This window comes from Pocillopora verrucosa, chromosome 10 (assembly GCF_036669915.1).
Source record: "Pocillopora verrucosa isolate sample1 chromosome 10, ASM3666991v2, whole genome shotgun sequence".
Lineage (NCBI taxonomy): Eukaryota > Metazoa > Cnidaria > Anthozoa > Scleractinia > Pocilloporidae > Pocillopora > Pocillopora verrucosa.
The window spans coordinates 4,324,470-4,340,353 of NC_089321.1; the positions used below are offsets into that span (position 1 = coordinate 4,324,470).

At 35.8% G+C, this 15,884-nt stretch overlaps 1 protein-coding gene across 7 annotated transcripts in view; it reads left to right on the plus strand.

The window, feature by feature from the left end:
- LOC131788125 (D(1) dopamine receptor-like) overlaps positions 1–15,884 on the plus strand; it is a 49,662-nt gene that overhangs the window by 17,027 nt on the left and 16,751 nt on the right. For 2 of the 7 annotated variants that reach the window (XM_066173510.1, XM_059105192.2), the window contains exon 3: positions 13,153–13,229. The gene's annotated coding sequence lies outside the window, so the exon portion shown is untranslated. Of the gene's footprint in view, positions 1–1,751; positions 1,811–5,200; positions 5,221–13,152; positions 13,230–14,862; positions 14,987–15,884 lie in introns of those variants that run through there. The other 5 variants (XM_059105195.2, XM_066173511.1, XM_066173514.1 and 2 more) reach the window with 5 other exon arrangements.

A 15,884-nucleotide genomic window follows, 5' to 3' on the forward strand; every position in this document is an offset into this window, starting at 1 on the left:
AGATATCGAATAATATGCAAATAAAATAATGTAAATCGTATTCAGAATTAGTGTACTAGATGCCGTTCACTTCACTCACAACCCCCCCCCCCCTACCAAAAAAAAAGTCATCTCTCCCTCATGGGTTTTTAGCGACAAACGAAAAACAAAACGCAATTCATCCTACAAATAAGCTTCAGCATGCATAAAATGATAAGAAAAGTCGGATCGTTGACACAAAAGAAACAAAAAAAAAAAAATGCGAAACCGCAAATTTAAACAACCATTTTTGGAATTCATAAATAAAACAAAAGAAGCTATCCTAAACTGTGGGATAAGTATTTTCCTTTGTTTACTTCATCTGAAGTGTCTGTCCTTAGTTTATTAAACGACAGGAATTTCATATACAATTTGGATCCTTATAGTTAAAGCACAACATAAATGTAACTCTTTAAGAGATACTGCTCAGTCTTACTATGCAAGATTCAAGAAGTTCTTGAATCTGAGTTCCCTTTCAAGCAGATAAAATTAAATTAACAAAAAGATAAAAATTAATTGAGAGCTGCCACGTAGATTGAGACAACAAAGGCACATTTGCATATAGTGATTAAAGTCAGACAATATTTTTGACGAAATGGTTGTCTCTCACTCGCTTTGTCAATGGAATGACTTTTCTTTCTGTGCATGTGGTTTGTGTTAAGGTAAGATTTTAAGCATGGTTTATACATACACGGTATTTCCGTGTTATATCTGAAGTGATCAAGGGATAACAGCAAGTTATTGATAATATACCTGCACACGCCGCCGTTGTAGCCAATTAAAAAAACAAAGGGTTTTCTAGGCAAAATTTTGTAAATATGATCATATTTCCAACCAAAAGTATCTCAACTCAAAAGAAACATAGATGAAATCGGTGTACATTAACGGCGAAGGAATCTTTTAACTGCTACCTAGGATTAGAAAAAAGTCACTCTCACTAACCAAAAACGAAAGTTTCTGAATGCGAAGCAACATTTCTCGTTTTGTTTCGACCGATTAAAATTTAAGGTTTTGTTACAAGATAAAGACCCGTTCGTGTCTTCGTTCCCATGCAACAGTAACTGGTTATTCACCAATTGACTATATTTCACCTGCCCAGCTGACTTAGCCACTTAAACAACAAAGGATTGTATGAACAATGTTTTGAAAACATCTGCATATTCTCAAGCTCATGCCATACTTGTTGTATGTTGGAAATTATGCATTAGCCGTCGTTTTCTACGTCAAACAAAAGTCACTTTTTCGATCGATATTACGCGCTGCTTTTACGGAAGAGTTCCTCAGATCTCTGCCCTACTCACTCGTTTGACGCGACTGTGTTAGTAATGTACCGTTTCTGTCAGATGTGAGTAAAAAATAGCGTTCACTGAAATCCTGTCATACCTAGGATTAGATGCATTTCTATTGATGACTGCAAATTTAAATATAGTAAGTTAGGATCGTACGTCTACAAGGCTGTAATAAATAGAAGAACAGCGGTTACCTTTGAATAACACTTGACACTAATTGAGATATTGTACATCTTACGGTCGCAAATAGCAAGGCCACGTTACTGTCACGCCTTTGGTGTTAATTTCTTCAGGGGTCGTATCTTGTAAAAACACGAGACAATTAAGGCTTGTTTTTCTTCACCAAACAAATATTGACGAAAGTGATCAAATCGAAGCGGCAAGTCTGTATAAAAATACTCATCTTTCGCCAGTTATTCTGTAGCTTGCTTCACAAATGATGAGCTTCGAATGAGCTGAGATGAAATTTGCTGAAAGGATTTGCCAAGCGTACTTCAGTTGCGGTAAGTTTGACTGAATTGCTGCAAAGTGTTCATCTCAACAAATTCTAGCGCAGAAAGAGACTCCGTGCTCATGTACTGACGAAGTACGTAAATAGAACACACTCACAAGATCACACGGTATCATATCTTTCGTATACACCAGGCTTGGATTTTGTAGAACGAGCATATCATTGATAAGTGATCGTTCAATATCTTAGATTTAAATCTGGAGAGTTTCTCTTTCCCACCCAAAAAGAAGTGGGAAGCTTGGTAAATGTTTGGACAAATCCTCACGCGTAAAATACCGCGTGCATCACCGTAAAATAGACATTTTTTAAGTGAACCAACCGGGAAAAAGTAGTAATAAATTTGATGCTCAATTGCGTAACGGCGGCCCATCTGCAATAAATATCGATATAAAGCGATCCGACAATGATAGTAATTTAGGTTTATCTCTTTTGCTTCTCGTTGGTTATTTCGATGAGAGCTGGGACGTACATCACTGCATTAGAAGACCGTACGAGACGGTCGAACATTACCTGTGCAAATATGCTAAATATATTAAAAAGTATTTATAGAGCCAAACAGCTACGTTCTGCGCAATTTAAGAAACGTAAGTCTCTTCGGTATGTTAAAGTCCGACGGAAGGGAAAGACCTTTTTTGCGCAGGAGGGAGGATTGCTATGAACTGAACAAACAAATTGATTACAATTTAGCAGAACACAAAGGTGCCTTGGCTCTGACAGTATTCCAGACAAAAAACACACCGAACACAGTTATTCTTGCTTACACAAATTGTTTCATTATTGAACTTATCAAGAGAATATCAATTGATATTCTCTTGAACATTTTCATTCAGTCACTAAAAGAAACATCGGTAAAATATTGGACAATCAAGCGATTTTAATGACTGACAGAACTTAATGGTTTACATTGGGCGTAGCGTAAAATGGGGCAATTTATACGACCTTTTTTTACTATTTTTTCATGGAGGGGTGGATGGGTATATTTCTGTTCTGTAAGTGGTGTGGAGGCACTTGTAATAAATGCTCCTAGTTGACGGAAATTTAACCGGATCGCACAAATTATAAGAAGCTGTTTTTCCACTGATTTTTTTTTTAAATCGGTTAATCAGAGTTTTGGGGAAGGGCTGGTCATTTCTTCATTTTGTTGTTATGAGAATGGCTTACTGCAATTTGCGAAGCGAAACAAATTTAAATGGACACGTGGAAAGAAGGAGGAATAAAATGGTCAGTTCACCTTTAGTGCGGATGGTATGAATCAATGTGTCAGCCATGTGAGGGAAGAATTACGTCAATAAGCCATAAAATATAAATCTGTATGACCCTTAAAGTATCTGCGCTATGTCATGCTACGTGTCATCACTGTGATGTTCGTAGTGGGTGAATAGTTCGAATGCGCGACAATCACGTTGGAAGCGTTACCCATGCATACTCCCTGGGCAGGAAACAAGGCAATAAGCTCACGTCATTTCCATTTTTACAGCGCAAAGCTTCGAGGAACTTCGGAAAGAAAGAGTTTTGATCAGGGTCCGAACGTTAATAGTCGTTACGATTATTTGCTAGGTTGCGCGTACGATCCACACTAATGGTGAACTGACCAATCCATCCTTGCGGCCGGAGGAGTTCTTCGCACAGATTCTCGCAAGTTACAGACTTCCATTTCTCGAATCAATCATTTCGTTTCGTGTCGTGTTGCAAATTATAGCCTCTGAAAGAAACCTGTAATGAACTTCTGTTTATTTTGAAATTAAAGTATGCGTGGAAGGGCTACATGTAGTAGTTTAAAAGTGTATTCTAAAAGCTGTTTTTTATTTAAACATCGCTTTTTATGAGTGTACCAATTTTTTTTTTAAAAAAGCTGTAGAAGTTTAATCTGTGAGAGCGTTTGTGGATACTGCACCGTTAAGGTTAGCTGTTAATCTGTGAGAGCGTTTGTGAATACTACACCGTTAAGGTCTTGAGACCGCAAATTGCGTGCCCTCTGCCGTCTGAGGAATCGACTGATAAGATCGAAAGAAATTAGAGGAATTCCGTATACTTTTCTACCGAAAGAGGAATGATAAGGAACTTTTGGGTGATTCGCAATTCGAACAAATTATAACCACTAATTACCAATAACACGGGCACAAGTTGATTAAAAGGCACACTTAAGGGGATCGAAAAAAGGAATTGGAAAACTTGACCCTAGGTTCAAATTGCGGCGATTTGTTCGCTAACAATGTTTTATGTCTTACATTGACTTTCCCCTCAGAGCACATGTTTCGATCCCTGTTTCGCGTTTGCATGACAACAAAATAAAAAAAATTATAACCTGCCAAATCCTTCCCAAATTTTGGTTAATCACGAAAAATATCAGTGGCAAAAAAAGTGCACCAATAATTTGTACGATCCGGTAAAAATTTCCGAAAAACCAGGAGCACTTATTATTGCAAGTGCCTTCCCCCTACAGATGAAAATATACCTAACCAGTAACAAATATACCTAACTAGTAACAAAAAAATGGTCCAAAAAATGGTCCAAACCTTGTTTTACCTAATGCCTCTACATCGCTAGTTACAACATTCAAATGATTCAACCCTTTGCGGAGTGAATGTGGTGAAGAAAAAAATGACAACGATGAAGGAACACATTTGCTACGCGAGCGTAAAACGTTCAGAATTCATGAGTTAATGCTGTCTGCTTGTGCAAGCATGTGAAATATACTAAAAACATTTGCATTTAATAGGAACAGAAGTTATTTTTGAGTTCTTTTTCGTGGTGGATCTTTAAAAGAAACGAGAGAAGAAAAAGCAAGATCCAACGAAGATATTGATGTTCACCCTTTAAGTGAAATCTATTCACTGTTGTCAACTCTGAAACTATCTTAAAATTTCTTCTTCGCTCGCACCAGCAGCAAAAAGCTCTAAGTTAATGCTTTCAGCTCATATTTTTGTTGTACCTTCATTCTGAATTTTCCTTTACGAGGATACAACAAAATTGCATTATGGCGTTACATCAGTTGAATCATGATACTGGTTTTTCAGCGTAGAGCGAAATCCTCTAGTTTATGCTAATATTAAAAAGTATAAGCACAAGAGCAACTAAAAATTTGCATTTCGTCAACTTGTCTTTACAATAGTGTCAAACATACTAAAACTTGACACAATCTTCTAAAGGGTCATTGGATGGAGCAGACAGCCGTCATTCCTTACGCCACTAAACAAGCGCCAACGAACATGGGTTAATTATTATACTCAAGCTTATCACTCTGCGAAAAGTGAATAACTAGCAATTTCGGGAATAGGTTGAGTGCACACGTTGAAAGAGGATTTTGCTTTGCACTCTTGTTTTTTAAGAAAGAAAACAGAAGGCCTTCAAACCATCGGTTTCATGGAATTGATATTTTCAAGTACAGTTGGCATTAATAAGGTAAAAACAAATAACATTGTTCAGTACTCCAGTCATGACTGCCTTCCATAGTCTAACAAAAACAACAATATGGCACCAAAAAGGCACTTTTATATTAAAATACCAATATATAAGGTGTTATGAAAACCCTTGGTTAGCTAGTGGCTGCATGTTCGAAACCACAAAGTTTCCTATCTTTAAAATATTTTATGGATATGCTTCGTAAACGTTTCAAGCTATTTTAGTATATTTTTTCCTAACCTGCAGTAATCTCCAGCTTGCACATCTTTAGTCGGCTGTGAAAGTTATGAATACATTCTATAAATAGAGACAGAAACGACACGTTCTTTCTCGCACAAAACTCATTCAAACGTTCGCAACCATAAGATTGTTGCCGAAGGCAAATTGTTTTCATCCCTAAAAAGTATTTTTACATGTAAAACCCTCAGACAATTCTGAAAATGTTTGACGCCACTAAATTTTAGGAATCTACTGAAACATTTTGAAAGAGTAATTTAAAACAGGCTCAATAAAGAAGTGTTATGGTTTTGGTCCGGAAAAACAACTTTGCATCTATGAACATTTGACTTAAAGGTTTGAAGTTCCTCTTTTGAAATCCACGCCAATCTTCTCCATCCTTAAAACTTTACACCCTAACACTGATATTGATATTCTCCACACTGTTCTCTTTACATTTCCTCTGGTACTGACAAGGAGAATTTGTTTGACAATCAGGATCTTTGTAAATTATTGATCATTTCCTTTATTCTCATGACCTTTACATTTGATTCAAGGGTGATTCTGTGAGGAGAAATTAGAAACCACTCTTAGAATTAGAAAGTCACTCTTAGGGGTTAAAGGGTTAAATACCTCACTCTTGTTTTATTTATCCTCACCTCTTTGGTCGTCGTCGCACGATAATTATAGTGGGAGGGGGGAGGGAAGGTGAGATATTTGCGATTAAGAAACAGGAAGGCGTCGAACATCCAAGTATTCTAAAAAATCGTCGTGTTTGCACGAACTTGACACTCTGTTTTCCGTATTTGTTTGTTAAGATATAGTTAATTAGCCGCAACGGCGATGATTGACACGAGAATGAAATTGAATGGAAAGGGATTAACAACTTCTTTTCAGGAATGAAAATGTTCAAAATATATTCATCAAAAAATCATTCCAACATATTTCATTTTTTCCGGGTCGGTCATGGTAGCCTTAAAACAGAACCAATGAAGAAACATTGGGTGACAGTATGAGTTCGATCGTTCGTTTTTAAAACTGATAATCAACAAAATTGTGTTTAGCAAAACAAAACATAGTCTAAAAAACAATCAAAAATCATTGTTTTGGCCCTATGGTCGGTCTGAAAAGAGATAAAAATGTGGAACGTGATTCTAAAAGGTGAAACTACTCTGAAAACCATGCTTAATAAAAAAAAGAGGCGCAGGTGTTCTTCAACATATGCACAATGTTATCTTCCGGCCTATGTCGTACAATAATTTGAAATTGTTGCTAGACAAATGGAAACCGCTTTCGAGTATCTCTGGAGAAAAGTTTCTCATAATAAACTCCAAAAAAAAAAAGAGAAATTTTATAATGAATTTTAGAAATTGGATTTCCAAAGTATAAACTCTTGTATATTGCATGTGAAATGCCAGTATTCTGGACAGTTTCTTGAAATGTAATTGTCTCATTTTGGAGGCGTTTGAAAGTTCATGTCGAAATTACATCTCAAAATATAGTAGCAGGAGATTAAAATTTATAGTAATGAGCGGTATTGGTTTGCTCTTCTTCTCTTTGATAAGCACGGCATTGTTACTCTTCCCCACGAAAACAATAAAACCATTTATCTTCCTTTATATTTTACCTCGCATTTAATAATGAGGATTTTTTTAATGGTACTTTTATGAAAGTTTAAAATATTGCCTTTGAAATAAAGGTAACTATAAGAACCAAAAGAAGGAAGCTGTAAGCAAATAAATTTTGAATAATAGACCATGTGAGATGGCACCAACGGCGTTGATCTAAATGGAAACGTGATATCTTTGACAAACGCATGTATTAAAAGCTGTCAAAATATGATTCAGGAAGCATTTATATATCAACCTTAAATATTCCAAGCAAGTTTTTTCGCCTGATCTTTTGATGTGCAGCTGAGATTTTTCGACAAAATTAGTAAACACCAAAGACTTAAGGAAATACAACAAAAGAAAGAAAGTGATAACCAAAACATTCACGCGGTGTGAAGATCTTATTTTAGAGTTTTCAAATGATGATAAAAGCTCAAGAAATTATACATTACCGGGCTCTACCGCAATTTATCTGAGAGGAAATATCGATGACTACGCCATACTGCTATTAACAACCGGACCTCGTTTCTGTAGCTATGTCTCTTTAATAGAAACCTCGCAGAGGATTTCTAGCCAGCAAGTGAAGCTAAATCTTTCATTAAATGTATCACCGTGCAGAAATCCTGCAAACGGTAAAATTGAGTCTCTGTTTTGCGAATTATAAAAATTTAATATAAGTTCGTTCTAATTTAAGTAAAGACTTCCCTTCTCAGTCACGCTCACTTGTTTACCTTGCTTAGAGCTTCCGTTATTTTTCAATGACAAAGAATTACAAAGAACGCTTTTTGTGCTATTGCCAGCTGGTCGTCGATCTGTTAAGTGCAAATGAATCTACGAAGCTAATATGTGTGGATCTCACAAAAGAATTAAGACATGCATCAGCGTAATGGTCGACTCAAAAGCAATAAACTCAGTAAGGCGTCAACTGTTGATAGCATTGAGAAGTTAGTGGAAGATGAGTTTCCGCGATCTCTGGTTCAACAGCCATTTAAATGCATTAAAAAAACAACCATGATACACCTACTCAAGCGACGCTCTGCTTAATATAGACTTAAACGATGAAAGAGGGCAACTTTTGTTGGCCTTTTGCGCGAAATTAGAAATTTCATTCAGAGGTTTTCGGAACGATCCAACAAACGTTTCAGTCTCGTTATTATTGTTGGTAAGTACAAACGAATGTATGACCAAGGGTAGTCTTGGAGTGAAGGTTTGTTACTATATTGGTTTTAAGTACCAGACATTATCTATTTGGGTTTGGTTTGCTCCATGTTCTGGTTCTGGTCATGTTGCGGGTTTTCAAAATGTTGTTTTTCTTGTTTTGATAGCTAAGCTATAGAACTTTGTATGTGCCTGGAAATTGTTGTAAGACATAACGCTTCAAAAACATTCAAAAGCAAGTAAGCAATGCTTTTGTGTAAAACGCTTTAATGCCACATCGAAGGAAAACTGCACTAGAGAAGAAGAAAAAATCAAGCGCATCATCTGAAGCGCTATTTCCTTCAGATCTAAAGCTGTCAAAAACAAGACGGGACATTTATTAGCAAAAATTATTCATTGCAAATTGGAAATGCCCTACAACCACTATCGAGCCGATAGAAAAAAAAATACATGAGCGGTGAAAAAAACACTACTCTCCATGAGAAATAATATGCTTGCATCGAAAGTTCAAAACACATAGGCCATAACAACAGTTTATAGTCTGCATGAAGTAACAAACACATTTAAAATCCTACGCTTGATCGAGTGCTGGTGAATTGCCAGTTTAGAGCGATGGCGAAACTTCGCATAGAAGAGCAAAAGGAAAGACCAAAAGGAGACAGAAGCTCTTCAGAGAAGTTCATGCTTATGAGGAGCACACCTAAACCTCCCTTCTTTACAATCGAAAACTGAAATTCTAGATTCTCCGAATGACTCGAAAGTTAAGTTATTATCTACTATAAAGAGTGTAAAACGACAACGTTATAGTGCACGACCATAATGATATAAATGCATATATCAAAACGATCTAAAAGACTTTAGTAAATTTGAAAGAGTGGCAAGAATGTGAGAGTTCCAGTGATTCATATTTCTTCTTCAGACCCCGGAAAAACTACTTTAACTATTACCATGTCCATTATAAAGAATGTAAAAAAATACATGTATAACAACAACAACAACGTTAGAGTGCATGGCTTTCATGATTGAAATGTACTTTAAAAAAATGATGTAAAAGGCTGTAGTAAATTTGAAAGAGTGACAGGAGCGTGGGGGTTGCAATAACTCATTTCCTTTTTTCAAAAGTACAAACGGAGATCTATGTGACTCCGGAAAAAAACATAAACATAAATAGCGGTTTATTGTTTCTCTTGCCCCAAATCATTCGACGATTTAAGCTAGAGTTATTAAAGAGAAAGATAATTCACCGAAAATGTAAAAATTTCTAAAAAAAAGAGGTTTAAGTGAAATGCATTTAGAACTTCTAAACTGAATGGCCAATTTAAAACTTAATAACAGAGTCCTGAATTTTGCATTTAGTTAACATAACCTCTTTGCTTGAGCAGACAACCTCTCAGCTGATAAGGCTGTGTACTTTCAGTCAACTCTGACAGAAATAGGTGATATAGTAATACGAAAGCAATGATAACTTTCTTACCTAAGGTAGGCAATCTATACTTTTAACAATAATGCGCTCACAATTCGATAATGAAGACTACTATAGGAAAAAAAAACAAACAATCAGCATACTCATTCCATGATGTGGTCTACGGTATATCAGCTTTTCAAATATATTCTCTTTGTACATCATCCAAAACACTACGAAAAGACACCACCAAATTGCATTAATAAACACGAGACTAGCTTTATACTGAGAACACCGCAACTGAAAGGGTTGAAGGTTCGCCTTATCGCGATCAACAGTGCTAGATAAAACGTAACGAACTTAGCACCTTGTGCCCTTGACTACTTTGCTCCACTGTACGCAGTTGCACTATCATACAAAAATTACTACAGTTCGTTCTTTATAAGGTGTTATTGGGGTTTCGACCAAACAAATGAGTATTTTCAAAAACATTGTTGCAACAAAGTTACGATCTACAGTGACACTTTGCCAAAACTTCTTTAACATGAGTGACAAATTTCCTTGAATAGCCGTAGTGCTATTAATTTTAACAAAAAGTGCATCAAGCCAGCCCAACTTGAATACTGTTAGATAAGTTTATCTATAAAAGTAAATACCGGTAACTTTAAAACTGACCACACATCTTGCACTACGAGACCAAGCCGTTCATGGTTACATATTTAAATAACTAACTCATAAACTTACGATTATATTAGTGCGGTCCACCATCAAAGGCCTTGGCAAAGATCTGAGAGAAGTCTGGAGAAAAATATCTGCTCCTTTTTGGTGCTTGTTAACTACGTGGTTTGTTCCATAAACACTTTGTCGGTAATTATCACAAGGTTATCCACAAAGTTATGGAAACTGCCTCCTGCGAAGTTTCCATTGTGCTAGCGTATAAAAGCAGTATTTGAACAAGGACATACGGTATGCTTTCGCAACGTAATGCAACGCAATTACTATTTTATGAACTATTCATTGTTTGCTAAATAGGATGTGAAATGGGGCAAGCCATGGCTAAATTGCAAACTCCTGATCAATTTTAAGGCTATCGTTTAGTGAAGCTTTCAGTAACCACAGTAATCTAGAAGCATCCTTGTGAAGGATTAGTGGTAATGGCCCGATCATTGTCTTTCATTGTGTAACTTTGTGCTTTTGGGTTTAATTTATGACTGACAAAGCACTAATGAATGACTTTAATGGGGGCGGATACATTTTACGGCCAACGATGTGGTATTAAATTAATCTATTATGAGCTTTTGCTAAGTGCTGCATTGGAGATCATTGGTGCGAAAAGACAATCAGAAGTTTAATACTGCGGACGTCTTGTTTATCTACAACACAGTTAGATTCTTGAGCGAGGGTTTAGTCATAGATCATCGCCACAAATCCGCCGTCAGGCTTACCGAGGTAGACTCATTTTTATAATTATAGCAAGACAACCTTTCCCCTCTTAACATGTGCCAACTGGTAAACGAAATATTCGTAAGTCGTATCAGAACAGCCAGTTAATGATTGTGGCAGTTAACTTGCATTTTAGGAACTAAAATGCATTTACTGGACCAAAATTCCGATTCCTAAATTTTTTGGACTTAATAAATCCTCAGAAAAGGTTTTGAAATCCTCTCTTACACTGATCACGATAATATTCCTGTTGGTTGTGTTCCCACAGTACTGCACTGAAATTTCGTCCCAGTCATAGTGTTATGCCACTGACACCGTGTTGTTCGTAACATTTTTGTTTTAATGTTGTTGTCACTCTATTGTTTTTGTTCATGGTATTGTATATTTATTTTTAAATTTGTCTACCAAGAAAAAAAAAATAAACCTCCAATTTAGTCTAGTAAAGAAGAAACTAATATAACTCTTTTACGTGTTATTGCTGTTATTTATTTCGACAAAAATATTTCACAGTCAATTACACATTGAAATTTTATGAATGTAAATTTAGTGAATTCATTGGGCATGATTGGATTTTCCTTATTTTTAACCGACCTTAAGCCAAAGAACTTGAAAACGAGAAGATATTTGGATTAATTCACTAAGCCTTGAACTGCATCATCTTTATTTTTTTAGTTATAAATTCATGTTCTGGTGACTTTCGCAAGCGATTTAAACGTGAAAATTAATTATCATAATATCGGAACCCTACCAGACTTAGTATGCCAGGTACTTTGTTTGTATATAGCATTCTGCCACGGTTATGTACCCGAAATCAAAGTTGAAATTAAGTAGGATATCATAACTCTCATCAGTGCAAAAAGTACAAAAAAGCCACCTTCGTTCTCATTTCATCGCTATCAATGTAAACAATATTTCTTAGAGCTTTGCCCCAGTGGTTCATTTGATGAACGTGACAATTTCGCGTTATAAAACAGAGTCATTTCTGAAATTTCACTTTATAAGATGCATCACATCTATTTTTTCGTAACATAACTCTGTTGCTACGCTCAAAGCAATCAACAAAGTTACAAAAACCTTAATAAACTGATAGACTGGCGGAACAAGACAACATATACACATAATCAATTAAAAAATCATCAGTCATGCAATTACTTTGTAATTAGACTGTATATATTTCAAAGTGGTAATGTTCAAAGAAATATATGCATAAGTCTTCAGATGAAAATTTGCTTTCATACGCGAAGTGTTATCACAATTTCGAGAAAGAAATGGCGAGTTAAATTGCCGCAAAAAAATGAAAAACCCCAACAATTAATTCCTCAATTTGTTATCATTTATTCAGCAGAATAAAGCATGTTTAGCAGCTCAAAAAACAAACTAAATTTAGGTCATGAAATTACTATCTGGATTTTTTTCATTCCTATTAACAGTCTAGATAATTTCAGGTCAGTTTCAGGATTATATACTACTCGGCAACAAAAGGTGTTTACAAATTTTTGCACGAAATTTGCACAGAGATCCCTAAGAATTTTTCCTCCTGATTTTTTTTTCTAAAAATCGCAGAACTGATTTTCATTTTCGTTTTCATTTTCTCGCATGCTTCCTTGGCTATTAGGATGTTACCGGCTTTTCTCATCTGTTTTCCTTTTGCTGGTTCTAATTGGTTTTTTAATCAGTTTTCGGTAAATCTTTCATGCAAATAGTACCAGGACACAGATGGGTCGAAGAGTGTTGGGGGATTGTTTTCATTATAATGGTAATAACGATAACGTTCTGGTGTATTTTTCCTTTTTCTCAGCTTATTGCAACATGAATATATGGTAATCCCCTTCAAAGTGATGAATAATTCGGCCGCACTTTGCCGTAAACCATCTTGTTATTAAGACAAAGCAGATGCCACTTGACTCAAAGTAAATTAGTGTTTTCATTGTTTTTGAAAGCAATTAAGTCCGTTTCAATAACGGTATATTTATGGATGCTTTCTGAAGATTTCATATTCCTATGGGGAATTAAAAACTATTCATCAAGGCACCAATTCACACTCTGACTAACAGTTATCCAACCAGGTTCAACACTGAGACAATTTTATCCTTCTTCTCTTAGAATGTGCGTCCAGTCGTTAAAAGGAGTTCTTGAAAAAGAACACCAGTTCCTTGGGGAGTTATTGTAGGATACCAAAGGTAAGAATTCCTCAAACATAACCAGTTTTCATTCATTTTATTTTGGCTTCCTTTGAGGGTAAAGGGGCCGGATTTTACGATAATTTTGTTGACTGGCGTTACGACAAAACCTTATTTAATAAGGGTCCCGGTAAAATGAGTGTTACGCTAACCGTGATAGAAAGGAGCACGGAGAAGGTCCCCATAGCATGAACCCTGAATCCGGGTCAAGTAAGGCGTTTGTTTGTAAACACTGTGTAGAACTAGTTGTGTTTCATTATTAGTTTTATATCACTTATGCTAAAAAAGTCGTTCGACGAACAATATTCCATTCATTGATACAACCAATTTTACACTTTCAAAGTCAAACAAATACCAACTGCATTATGTGCTATACATTTTTATGGGCATTGCGATATTCGGTCCAACAAGAAAGAGCGACTAAATTTGGGACCTATTTAATCCTCAGTAATGCTCCTTGGAGCTCTTCTGTCGTAACAGTGAGCAACGGAAAAGGTACCCAACAAACCTTTACCTAAATTAAACTGTTTTCGATATCACCTTGGTTACAACTGGCAAAAAAAACGATACTATTGAAACGACAGTGTCGAAACTTATTCATTTAATTTCTTGACATAATGAAAATAATAAGCGCCCTTATCTCAGAGAGGATAAATTTTGAGATTGTTATTTGAGAATCATTGCTGCCTTTTTTCCGAAAAAAGAATCACCGTACAGTTCTAGACTAGGGAGAGTAAATAGATTTTTAAATCAATTTTTCGTGAGGTGAGTTTTCATGATGCTCTCTTAATGTACCAATTGTTGATATAAGAGGGAAAAAAGCTCACCAAACTCAATAATTTTTTTTGCTCAAAATTTAATTGAAGTAGCCAGTGATACGTTTTGGTGTATTCTTATTTCGCTTTCTCTCCTGTAAACTATTGTGTATGAAAAATGTTAGCGGAGAGTAATTGCAGTAGGTTACAGTCCTTCTAGTGTAGCAAATCGAATCTCGTTCAACCTTGCATGTTCTCTGGCATCATTTTCACAGTTACGTTTCTGTTCGACACTTATAATTGCGATGATTATTCTGCAGTTTGGATAACTGATCTCTAATTATTCCTTTTGATTTAGTTGTATGATGTTAGCGTTAAAGATAAAGATTGAAAACTGGAAAACTGCATGCAATAAGGTTTTGGTACCTGAATCGATAATGTCAATTCTTACAAGTTTACTCTCAAAAAAGGGGGCTTGCCAAAATTGTAAGGTTATGTGGTATAATTTATTAGACGCTGGCAAAATAATCTCTTTGGATGTCAGTTCAAAAGCTAACAAAATATTTGTCTGCTTCTATTAATTCCTCTCATGTTTTCCTTTGAGCCAGCGCCCTTCGGTAATTGACCGTCGGGTGTTAATCAGCCGAATTAATGGTATAACGTGGCAGTTCAGTGACCTTGCAAGGTTTATTTTGCAAACGTTTCAAAATTCCAAACAAAGTCGCCAGACCGACTGGAAACCATCCTTTGATCAATATCAAACGTGGCTTATTAATAAGTAAATCTTAAAAATGTGGTTAAAAATAACCTGCAAAACACGTGTTCATGCCAAAACGCGGTGACCTGATTTAAGTGCTATTATAGTGCCTAAACTGAACAATGGAAATGCATCTAAGCTTAATGTGGTCAAGACTAAAAGGACAAATACGTTCTGGACCTAAATACGTCAAACTATAATGGAATATTAGGGTTTTTGCTCAGCACATGAACACCATTAGGAAGGTAAGGGGAACAAGATAAGAATTAACCATTGTCATGATTTGAAGCGAGCCACCATCGGTATGCCTAGGTCCTGTACGTGATATTCACTCTCGTCTGCAAGTCACATTTTTCTGGGTTCGTGAAAGATTGAAATCAACATTTTGTTCAAGTTTTATTTCGTTTTTACCTTGAAGCATAAAATCACCCATCTTTCTTCGCTATACCCCAAATAGTTAAGCTTTAATTTTCTATCGTAGAGGTCTACAAATTGATAGCTTATCTCAAGTGCAAAGTGTCTCACATTGTGACAAACGCAATAGTAGATGATTCGAATTTATCTGCCTCACAGGTGTTCTCGCCTAAGTTATCTCTTTATCTTTACAATTTATGGATCAAAATCGGCACACACCATCGGTAAGAACATTCTGACTGTATCAGCTACACGCTCTCCTAACGTTCGTGTTATGTTCTTTGCTCAATTGAAGAGCTGAGACGGTTATTTACAATAATAAGGTCATCTGAAACAGAAATTTATTAGCATGAGTCATATTAAGGACCGGTTAAACCTTATAGACGAAAAGTCTGAAAAAATGCGACTTGAACAACAATATTTATCCAGCTTCCGATTCAGTGATTCAATATGACCTTGTTGTTGACTGGCATTCTCAAGTTTTCAGCAATTCTTAGTGACCTTGAGTCCATTCAGAGAAGATCAACAAAATAAAAATAAGTCTTGCCAGAAGCCATGCCGTTAAAGATTAAATTTCATATGTTCATTTCGTTGCCGGATGTCAATTTCACGCTTGTCAACTTGTCCACACAAAGTTAAATCAACAGAAGAACTTCACTTTAGTAAATATAAGGGACCAAAATTCTGATTTTTTTTACTGTGTGTTTCTCTCACCATCTAAAAGTTCTG